Below are 10751 nucleotides of genomic sequence, written 5' to 3'. Positions count from 1 at the left end.
CAACTAACTGATCAAATCAATAAACAAGCAATATTCAATAAAGAAGCCATCATTAGATTTGAAAATATTACAAAATATATTAATCAAGAACAAGATATAATTAACAATTTCATTAAGAATCATAATAACAATATTTATAAACACTAAATGATGAGCAAGGATGAAATACACCTAATTCAATATATTACCAGAATAAATTTTCAATATAGATATCTTACACAATCATATTAATAATTATAGCAGAAAGTAGTCTGTTAACTAAATTAAACATAATACTAAATTCATTCTGTCAGAAGACGAAATCCAATCAATAAACGAATTTAACGAACACTTATACAGATTGTTAACCTTAGAAACTTATATTAATAATTTTTATATAACATTCCACGTTAAAATATTTTATATTTATATTTATATTTTATTTATTTTATAAAACAAATGTATAATTCGCACACATTATCCCATTACCTATACATCAAACAACTTTTTAATTGTACCCAACTATATTTTATACGATCAAAAACGATCAAATTTTGTATTTTGAAGAAAAATGTCCTAAAATCCACCAGACATATATTTGCGAGAGTGCTCGGACTCAAACCGATCTAGCAAAACATCCATTGCCTCAAGGGGAAATTGCACAATCAACACCTACATGCGACATCAAAGACGTTGGCAGGCAAGAAATGTATTTTTTTTTTTTATGTTTGAATGCAATACATTGCAAAATATGCATTTCATATTCAATTTAAACAGCTTCCTGTACTGGGGGCTCATAACCTTCGGGGCGGTCGATTACGGCTCCCTCGGAGGAAACAACGGCTTCCACGGATTTGCCACCACCATCGCCATGTAGTTCCAGAAGCTTTGAGACGTCGAAGCGCGGTTTCTTCAATACCTTGACTTTACGAATGTAAACATCATGTAACGGATATATGGATATGTAACGGACAGCTTTTTTCAATGTCTTTCGCAATTGAGTCCAGAGCAAGTTTGTTAACTAGCTGCTTTAGATCGGCACCACTAACTTCGTTGGTAATAATGTCAGTCATACGAGCACGAATCTTCCGGACTTGCGATTGTTGAGCATAACATGTCTTGCGCTGAGACTGCTGATCCTTGGCAGTAAATCCGATACAAAACACTCGCAAGAGGTACCCATCTACAGTCTTTGCTTCAACAATAGCTTCAATTAGTGTTTTGCCACTTTTTAACCATTGACCTGTACTTGTCCGTAGTCAAGTCCATGCCATGAAAGTTACAAAGCACATTTCGGTCTTGAACATCCTCTGCAATCAGACGGAACTTGCGAAAAGAACGTTCTGGATCAATATCCTTTTGCAAGTCAGCTAAAGACACCTCAAAAACGCGACCCTTTAAATAATCCGACGCTATTCTTTGACCCTGGGTACGGTTTACAAGTGTTTTACCGATTTGGCGGGTTTGAAACATATTCGGTGCTTTAACATCGTACCAATCCTTGCGCGAAAACGGATCCACCACCTTCTTTTTACCGCCCTTCTTGCCACCCTTGGAGAGACCTTTATTTTTGCCAACTGCCATGTTCAACGAATAAACCGGAAAAGCATCAAAGAAATTGAACCACGCCACATCTTCATCTTCAACACCATAAATACCAATGTCACAGCTTCATGCCAGAGGACCTTCGTAATCAACGGGTCAGCAATCTTGACCTTCGACAACTGCACGGTCAAAGTTAACGGCTTGACTTACGACGATTCTGTAATAGAGTTCGAACAAAAAACCGAGCTCTCCATAAAATCTTTCAAACATTTGAGCATTAACAACACGTTTGAAGATATAAATCTACATAAACTCCACCTTCAGGCGTTGTCGAGCCAAGACGACATAATAGTCATGAAGACTTCAGCATCAAATCACCTCTACACACTGTACGTATTATTTGTGTTACTGACCATATGAACGGCATGTATCCTGGCTTTCAAGAAAAGAAGCATCACGATCATCCCGGCGGAAATACCGTTAAATTACGTTCTGGCCATTCCTTCGATGTGGCCATCACTTCATTCCAGGGGGGGAGGAGTTACCGAATCTGCTATACAGGGTATACACAATTCGGCACCACCCGCCAAGCCACCAAGAAGTTCATTGCTCACACGAACCTAAGTCTGTGTACCACTTTGTCGCAATACTGACACCACTTTGTTGCAATGCTGACACCGCATTTAGACAGGATGCCAATTGCGACAGTTCTCATAAAAAGAACTGCCGCTTCAGCTAGAATCTCCGCATCAGCACTTTCGTAGATACATGTCGCTAAGGGAATCTTGTATACACTTAACATAGCTTAAGTTTAACAAATAAAGTTGAGTTCAGTTCGATTTGAGAAGTCGTATTCAATTCATTTAAAAGGAAAACCCACATCTATTAAGTCAAGATCAAAAGGACTGGAGACGAGGACGTACACCAAACCAGCAGGACCAAGGAAAGCCTTTCAGGAGTTCACTCAATAACACATCAGGTGCGAGGCAAGCACTGGTAACTCGCGCGCAGCCTCCAGACACAACCCAGCCCAGACGAGTTTTTTGAAGCAATGGCAGTCCTGGCAACAACTTTATCTGACCTACGCACAGCAGCTCATAAAACAGGCTAGCTCCTATTAAAAGGTCAACACGCTGAGCTTTATGAAATTCCGGGTCGGCAAGCTTCAGGTTTTCTGGAATCTTCCAGTCCCCAATGTCCACATTAAAACTTGGCTGGCGATCCGTGATATTGGGAGCGATAACTGCTGTTATGCTCGTTGAGAAATCCGAAGTGACAGACCGCATCGCAATTCCTACCGAGAATCCATCAGTCGCGAAATTGGAATCCCCGATTCCAGTGACGGAGCCGGACGACCTCGACCTCTTAAGTTGCAGTTGATTTGCAAACCGAAAGGTGACCAAGTGCAGTTAAGAGCCAGAATCTAACAAGGCTCTGCAGGGAACGAACAGTCCCGACCGATTCTGCACTAGAACGGTTGCAGTGGCTAGCAGCACAAGGGCACTACCGAGATCCTGGGCAATTAGAGTAGAAGAAGTCGAAAGCGGGGCAGAAGGCTCAGTGTGGGAGCTTGAAGACACCGGAACATGTGGCTGCGAGGAAGGCGGACCATCTAGATGGAGCAGCGTATGATACCTGATTCCACAGGTGCGGCAGCGGCTCGAGCTGCACTGGCGTAGCTGATGACCTGCCTTTAGGCAATTTAGGCAAAGTGCTAGTCTCTTTGCCTCGCGCAGACGATCTACTGGCGCTAAGTCTCTAAATTGCGGGCAATAATATATGGCATGCTCTGCACCTGAACGCCTGGCGTATAGGTAGCCATGGCGCAATCCACGGCCTCCAAAGTCCTACATCGCTGCTCCAGGAATGCAGCCATCGATTCCCACGACGGAATAAGGTTGACAAAGACCGGATCCTCCAAGCGCTCCTCCCACTTAGCTTGGCTCGTCGCATCCAGCTTTTGCAGCAGCACTTGCACTATGATGCAGCCAGCGATTTGCTCAGTGGTGCCCAAACCCTTCAACGCACGAATTTGAGCGTTAAACTTGTCCGACAATTCCCGAAGCGATGCCACTGAACCATTCCGTACTACCTTTAAACCCAGAATCTCGGTGATGTGCGCCTGAAAAACGAGACGCCGATTATCAAACCTTTTTTGAAGCAACTCTAAAGCCGCTTCGTAATTTGAGATCTCCAATGATCGGATAGTTTCCAGCGCTGAATCCCTCAAACATGACCGCAGATGTTGAAATTTCTCAATGTTGGAGAGGTCCGGATGGCTGTCGATTATGCTCGTGAACACGGAGTAAAAATCCGCCCAGTTTGCGTAGCTCCGCCAAACGTTGGCAGCTGCACAGGCGGCAACGGCATCGGCCTCGGCTCGCGCGGCTGCGTCTGATGACCACTACACTGGTGGGGCACAACACCTTCCGCAAGCGTTGAGTGCGGCGCGAAATGCACATTGCGTTTGGCTATTTCCGCGGGCACACTAGCCTTGAATTCAACGATGAATTCATCGAAACTCTCGCTCATTTCACTGCCAATTTCGTCGAAATCCAATTCCTCCAGTTCTGTATGCAGAACATTGAAGGCACTTTGCAGCTCATCAATTTGCTCCAGCCTCACCGTAAGAGTGGGTTCGTCGTATCCGCTCAGCGTCTCATTAGACAGCGACGTTTGTTGCCTCTGCAACCTGCTGAACAGAGCATTGGCTTTGCGCTTTAAAAAAGTCACCCTGTTTTTGTCACTTTCAGCGGGCATAGCAACAAATCGCTTTTAATTCGGTTCAGCGGGAAGATGAGCACAAAACAAATGCCGAAAATGCAAGCGGAGTCAATGCACGTAACGATATATGTAGCAATGTATGTATGTATATATGTAATGCTAGCTCGCTTAAACACAGCCACTATCACCGAAATCACCACTCACTTGTCCAACCGATTGCGATTAAAGTATTTATATTTATTTATAAACGGGATAAGTGCATTAATTAATGCATGCAAATTAACACGATCACGTCGGGGTCACCAATGTTTATCTATTGAGCTTTTTCAATAGCTGTTGCGAATAATAAATAGCCGAAGAAAGTTTGTTTATTTTCCGATACTATTTATTTTGCGAATTGTTTACGGCAGCTAGGGCCGACAAAGAGCTATATCGAATGCACAAGTTGAGTCTTTGCCGAAAAACAAAGAAGTGACAATTGGCGGGACAGACAGCCGAAATGCAGCGCCCAAGCTTAACGTAGGTAGATAACAAAGAGAACAAGGAATGAGCGCCGTACAGATAAATGCGTGCGAGAACATCGGTTTGCACTATGGGCATCGCAACTGCTACCACTGACTATTTCGGCTTACAATATTAAGAGTATGAGATTAGTCTACTGCACAGTTTTGGCGGCTGCATGACCCAACAGTTACAATGCCCTGTTTTAGGACCGCGTGTGTGTGTATGTGCTTCTTATTTTATACCCGTTACTCGAAGAGTAAAAGGGTATACTAGATTCGTTGAAAAGTATGTAACAGGCAGAAGGAATCGTTTACGACCATATAAAGTATATATATGTATTCTTGATCAGGATCAATAGCCGAGTCCGTCTGTCTGTCCGTCCGTATGAACGTCAAGATCTCAGGAACTATAAAACATAGAAAGTTGAGAATAAGCATACAGACTCCAGAGACATAGACGCAGCGCAAGTTTTTCGATTCATTTAAAAATGTTTTGATATTATTTCATTTTTTTATTAGTATTGTCAATTTCTATTGATCTGCGAAACAACTTTTTGCCACGCCCACGCTAACGCCCACAAACCGCCCAAAACTGCCGCGCCCATACTTTTGAAAAATGTTTTGAAATTTTTTCGCAAATCTTTTTGCCACGCTCACTCTAACAAACCGCCAAAAACAATCAGTGTTGTAATTTCTCTTCGCACTTTCACTAGCTGAGTAACGGGTATCAGATAGTCGGGGAACCCGACTATAGCGTTCTCTCTTGTTATACCCGTTACTGGTAGAGTAAAAGGGTATACTAGATTCGTTGAAAAGTATGTAACAGGAAGAAGGAAGCGTTTCCGACCATATAAAGTATATTTATTCTTGATCAGGATCAGTAGCCGAGTCGATTTGGCCATGTCCGTCTGTCCGTCCGTATAAACGTCGAGATCTCAGGAACTACAAAAGCTAGAAAGTTGAGATTAAGCATACAGACTCCAGGGGCATAGACGCAGCACAAGTTTGTCGAGTTATGTTGCCACGCCCACTCTAACGCCCACAAACCGCCCAAAAACTGCCACGCCCACACTTATGAAAAATGTTTTGATATTTGTTCATTTTTGTGTTAGTCTTGTAAATTTCTATCGATTTACCAAAAAACTTTTTGCCACGCCCACTCTAACGCCCACAAAACCGCCAAAAACTGTATGTGCTGAATACTCTCCTTCGCACTTCGAATAGCTGAGTAACGGGTATCAGATAGTCGGGTAACTCGACTGTAGCGTTCTCTCTTGTTTTTTTTTTGTACTCCATTCTGCGCCTCCTAGTGACCAATTCGGTTCAAGTATCTGTGAAAGCAGACTTACGCGCTGTGCTGCCAGAAGTGGATACCCCCCAAAGGGGCTATTGACTCCCAAGATAGGGGAATTCTAGAAATGTGAATCCTAGGTGGGAACACTTGTCATAGAAGACCGATGTCCGGAGTAGCTCAGAAAAATATTTAAGGCGGTATAAAAAGACCTCAGCCCACCGAGAAAGTAGTCAATTCTCGAGAGTCAGTTCTCGAGAGTCAAGTCTTGAGATTTAGTTCTCGGGATTCAATACTCGAGATTCAATTCTCGTGATTCCCTTCTCGAGATTCCGTCTTCGCGATTCTATTCTAGGGAAGCCCATCCTCCGGTGGTATCATACTAAAGTTAAGACTATCTTAAACGCCAAGGACTTCGGTGAAAGGAAAAGTGCCGAGAGGAGCAAGCACCCAATCCTGGATCAAGGGCCAGCATAAGGAATACTCTTGAAGAAAACCTACAATCCTACCGACTGCGCCAAACGGATATAAAAGAAGTCTTAAGATGGGAGGAAAGGAGTCCAAGGTATCCGACAACACCGCCAACGTGATCAACTCTGTGGATGTCATCGACCACAAAGATGAGATACTACAAGGTGTACACTAGTAAGGATCTACAAGCGATCAGGGCACCGGCGTCGGGATCATCACCACACTCTGAAAAGGATCGTATCCAGTATTCTGCAACACCAATAGTGCATAGCGCTGGAAACGGAGTCCGCTCAGCAGATATGAGCATTGTAGCGAGCAAAACAATTCGTCAATGAAAACTCACTCGCCTACTACCGAACTTAACATAAAAGCCGGTAAAACAATTAAACAAAGAATAAGTGAACTGGTGCATTGTATCGTACGCTGCTGTGTATCGGCTCGAATCGCGACAAGATAGACGCGATATAGAAGACAGTAAAGGACGAGGAGTAAGATCTAGGAATTTGTTAAATACGTTAGTATTGATCGCTTTAAGTACGGCAAAGAGTCAGAATTAGAGATAATAGGATAAAATCTATTATAGTCAGAACATAATACTCTGTAGGGATAATGCAACTCATAGTTAGATCTACACTGATTTAAAATTAGAGGTATGTAATTTCTAGTAAATCTGCTTGGAACAGTGAAGTTTAGCCGACTAACCAAGTCGGGACTATCAACTTCACCACGAATAAGGTTAAAAATAAAGACTGTTCCAATCATTGTTCTACGGTTAGCTAAGGAGGGTAAGTTAATTAACATTAATCTACTTGAATAAGGAGGTGATCTAAGGTTTGCATCACAATTAAGGCGCCGTAAGGCAAAAAGTAAGAAGTTCTTTTGAACCATGTGGACTCCAAACAGGTGATCTATACTCTAGGATCGGACGGACTAGAGAAATAAATAAGGTTTTGGTCATGTAAGGATCATCAAATTCCTTTGACCACCGTTTTATACAACCAAGCACACCCCTGGCCTTATTGACAATAGACGAAATATGGTCAGCAAATTTAAGTTTAGGGCCCAGAAGAACACCAAGATCATCAACATGTGTTATTCTGTCCAAAGAGCACCCACTTAAAGTGTAAGTCCCGTGCATTGAGTTGGCACGACAAAACGTCATAACTTTACAGTTAGAGCCACTTCAGCTTAATACATTATCACGGCACCAAGCTTTGGAGATTCTTCTAATAGCTTGAGGCTATTAAATTGTGAATCTAGCGCGGAAAGAAGATTATCAGCTCGACGAAAACTATCTCTAGCCACGCCAAAACTGCTGATCAGTCCTTTCAAGCCACCTTTAGTTTGGCGCATAAAGAGCTATGTCATAACTTGTTCAGCCGTTAAATCAGGCTTTATTACCTGACGGCATTTGTAATGGAAGCAGTCAACATTGGTTTCCATATTTAATTGGCCTTTGACCACTGTACCATAAGACAAAATCAGAAAATGTACCGCAAGAGCGAAGTCTGCACTTTAGGATTTTGTGTGGGAGAGCGAGAGAGCGAGTACACCGTGCAGTTAAGTACAAAAACAAGAGAGAACGCTATAGTCGAGTTTCCCGACTATCTGATACCCGTTACTCAGCTAGTGGAACTGCGAAGGAGAGTCTTTAACACTGACAGAGTATGGCGGCTTGTGGGCGTTAGAGTGGGCGTGGCAAAAAGTTTTTTGACAAATCGATAGAAATTTACAAGTCTAATGCAATAATGAAAAAATATCAAAACATTTTTCAAAAGTGTGGACGTGGCAGTTTTGGGCGGCTTGTGGGCGTTAGAGTGGGCGTGGCAAAAAGTTTTTTGTTAAATCGATAGAAATTTACAAGTCTAATACAAAAATGAAAAAATATCAAAACATTTTTCAAAAGTGTGGGCGTGGCAGTTTTGGGCGGTTTGTGGGCGTTAGAGTGGGCGTGGCAAAAACGAACAGTAAAAACTTTTATTGGCACTTCTGAAATTTATTCTCGTTATGTTGGAGAGGGTAGAGGCTTGCCAAGATCCCAAGACGCAAAATCGACGAGCTTACGCTGACAACCTGGTGCCTGAACATCGGATGCCCCTTCCTGGGCCTTAGTCCTTACCCAGGACACGGGCACTAATACGCCGACGTAACACCCAAGGATCAAGTTCATACTTCAATTTTACCCATCAACCGCAATTGAGAGCGCTGACTTGCATGAGATGCTCAACGAGTATCCCAGTTATCCGGAGCAACAACCTGGCCAAACCTAATAAACGCGCTCATTAGTGAATATAAAACCCAAACCATGTGAGGAACTACTTCGTCGCCTTTACAAAATACCTTTTAGCGGGAGTATCCGTAAGTCCGTCGAAGAATTAGAAATTAAATCAGTCACAATATCAAATAAGCTTATGTTAGAAAACAACATTAGCAACATGCTATTATACACAAATGCATTAAATGCATTAATCTTCAGAAAATTGCCCGATAGGTTATTTATGACTCTTGATAGACATGACATCACGACAGTATCTAAATTAAAAGAAATAGCTCAGCAAGAAGGTGTATACGAAATAACTTTCAATGACCAAACAAAAATCCAACTCTAACACAACCTCACCCCAAACCTCTAAAAAATAAAGGGTAACAATCAAAATTTCATGAACAATGCTATGCACAATACAAATAAATCAAATCTAAACACTAATTGAAAACCTGCCGAATCAAATCAGAAGTTAGCGAATGAATTCAAACAAAGCCTAAATCAAGGTAGAGCACAGAATCTTTTAACTTATCAACAACAAAGTAGTAATGCACCAAACCCGTCCGTCAAACGGCAGAGAGAAAGTGCTAGTGGCCAATACAAAATGAACACGGGCGAAAATTTTCTTTAAGCAGCTTTGGGATCAGAAAGCGATGCAGTGGAGGAGGTACCCCATTCTTAAAAATTAAATTCAATAATATAACTCTCAAATGCTAGTAGACACTGGTTCGACCATTAATATTATAAAACGAAATTTCTGTAATTTCCCAAACAAACCTACTAAAGTAAAAGTCCACACCATAAATGGCACTATAACATTGAACCAAAACATTTCATTGCATTCAAGCTAACTTTGTCCCATTAAACAAACATTCTATATTCACAACCTTTTAGAAAAATATGACTTACTATGTATTAAACAAAAATTATTTAGAACCAACCAACACTCAAATTAATTATTCAACACAAACGGTCAATATCCATTCAAAATGTGGTCAATGGCCATTCAAAATGTACGATCAAATCCAAACGGATAAGTCAAAGGCTACCAATGAGTGCCCCAGGTCAAGAAGAAAAGGAACAAATATCGCACGTTTTGCTCGAATACAGTGATATTCAGTACAAAGAAGGTGAAAATTTGACCTTCACAAGTACGATTAAACACTCTATTCATACATAACACGAAGACCCTATTCTTAACAAATAAAAATCATATAAATACCCCCAAGCGTTTGATTAAGAAGTTATCAAGCAAATTAATGAAATGAAAGAACAAAAAATAATTAGGAAATCTGAGTCCCCCTATTGCTCCCCATTTGGGATTGTCCTAAAGAAAAGCGATGTTTCTGGCAAATCAAAATTTCGATTAGTCATAGACTATCGTAGTCTCAATGAGATTACCATTGACAAATTCCCTTATTCCCCTATTCCTATTCACTTATTCCACTTTATAAGAGGAACTCGTAATGTCATTGAAAAGGGTATTTGATAAACTACGATCAGCAATTCTAAAATTGCAACTTGATAAATGCGAATTTCTGAAGAAAGAAACAGAATTTCTCGGTCACATTTGCACGACAGACGGTATAAAACCAAACCCTAATAATTTAAATGCAATTGTTAATTTCCCTATTCCTAAAACCACAAGAGGAATAAAATCTTTTCTTGGACACTGCGGATTCTATCGTAAGCTCATTCCCAATTTTGCAAAAATAGCTAAACCTCTGACACGCAAATTAAAAAAAGAAGCAAAAGAACAAAAGATAATGATTACATGTCCGCCTTTGAGAAACAGATGCGAGTATTATAGCCATAAGTGCTGTATTAGGTAACATAAAAGATCCTAATATGAAATTACAGAGATGGAAGATATCATGTCGCTGATGCTCTATCTAGAGTTAAAATTCCTAGGAGAATTTGACCAAGTTTCCCTTCCCACAGCAGCTACTGTGCAAAGTGCACCAGAAGGCAACCA

General features: G+C 41.3%; 1 pseudogene; it reads right to left on the bottom strand.

The window, feature by feature from the left end:
- Nucleotides 1-724: 724 nt before the first annotated feature.
- On the bottom strand, nucleotides 725-1584 carry LOC122625725 (annotated as a pseudogene).
- Between the last annotated feature and the right edge of the window lie 9167 nt (nucleotides 1585-10751).

The sequence above is a fragment of the Drosophila teissieri genome, unplaced genomic scaffold (assembly GCF_016746235.2).
Source record: "Drosophila teissieri strain GT53w unplaced genomic scaffold, Prin_Dtei_1.1 Segkk5_quiver_pilon_scaf, whole genome shotgun sequence".
Classification (NCBI taxonomy): domain Eukaryota; kingdom Metazoa; phylum Arthropoda; class Insecta; order Diptera; family Drosophilidae; genus Drosophila; species Drosophila teissieri.
The sequence above is the reverse complement of the archived record's forward strand: the minus strand, read 5'-3'. Positions and strand labels throughout refer to the sequence as shown.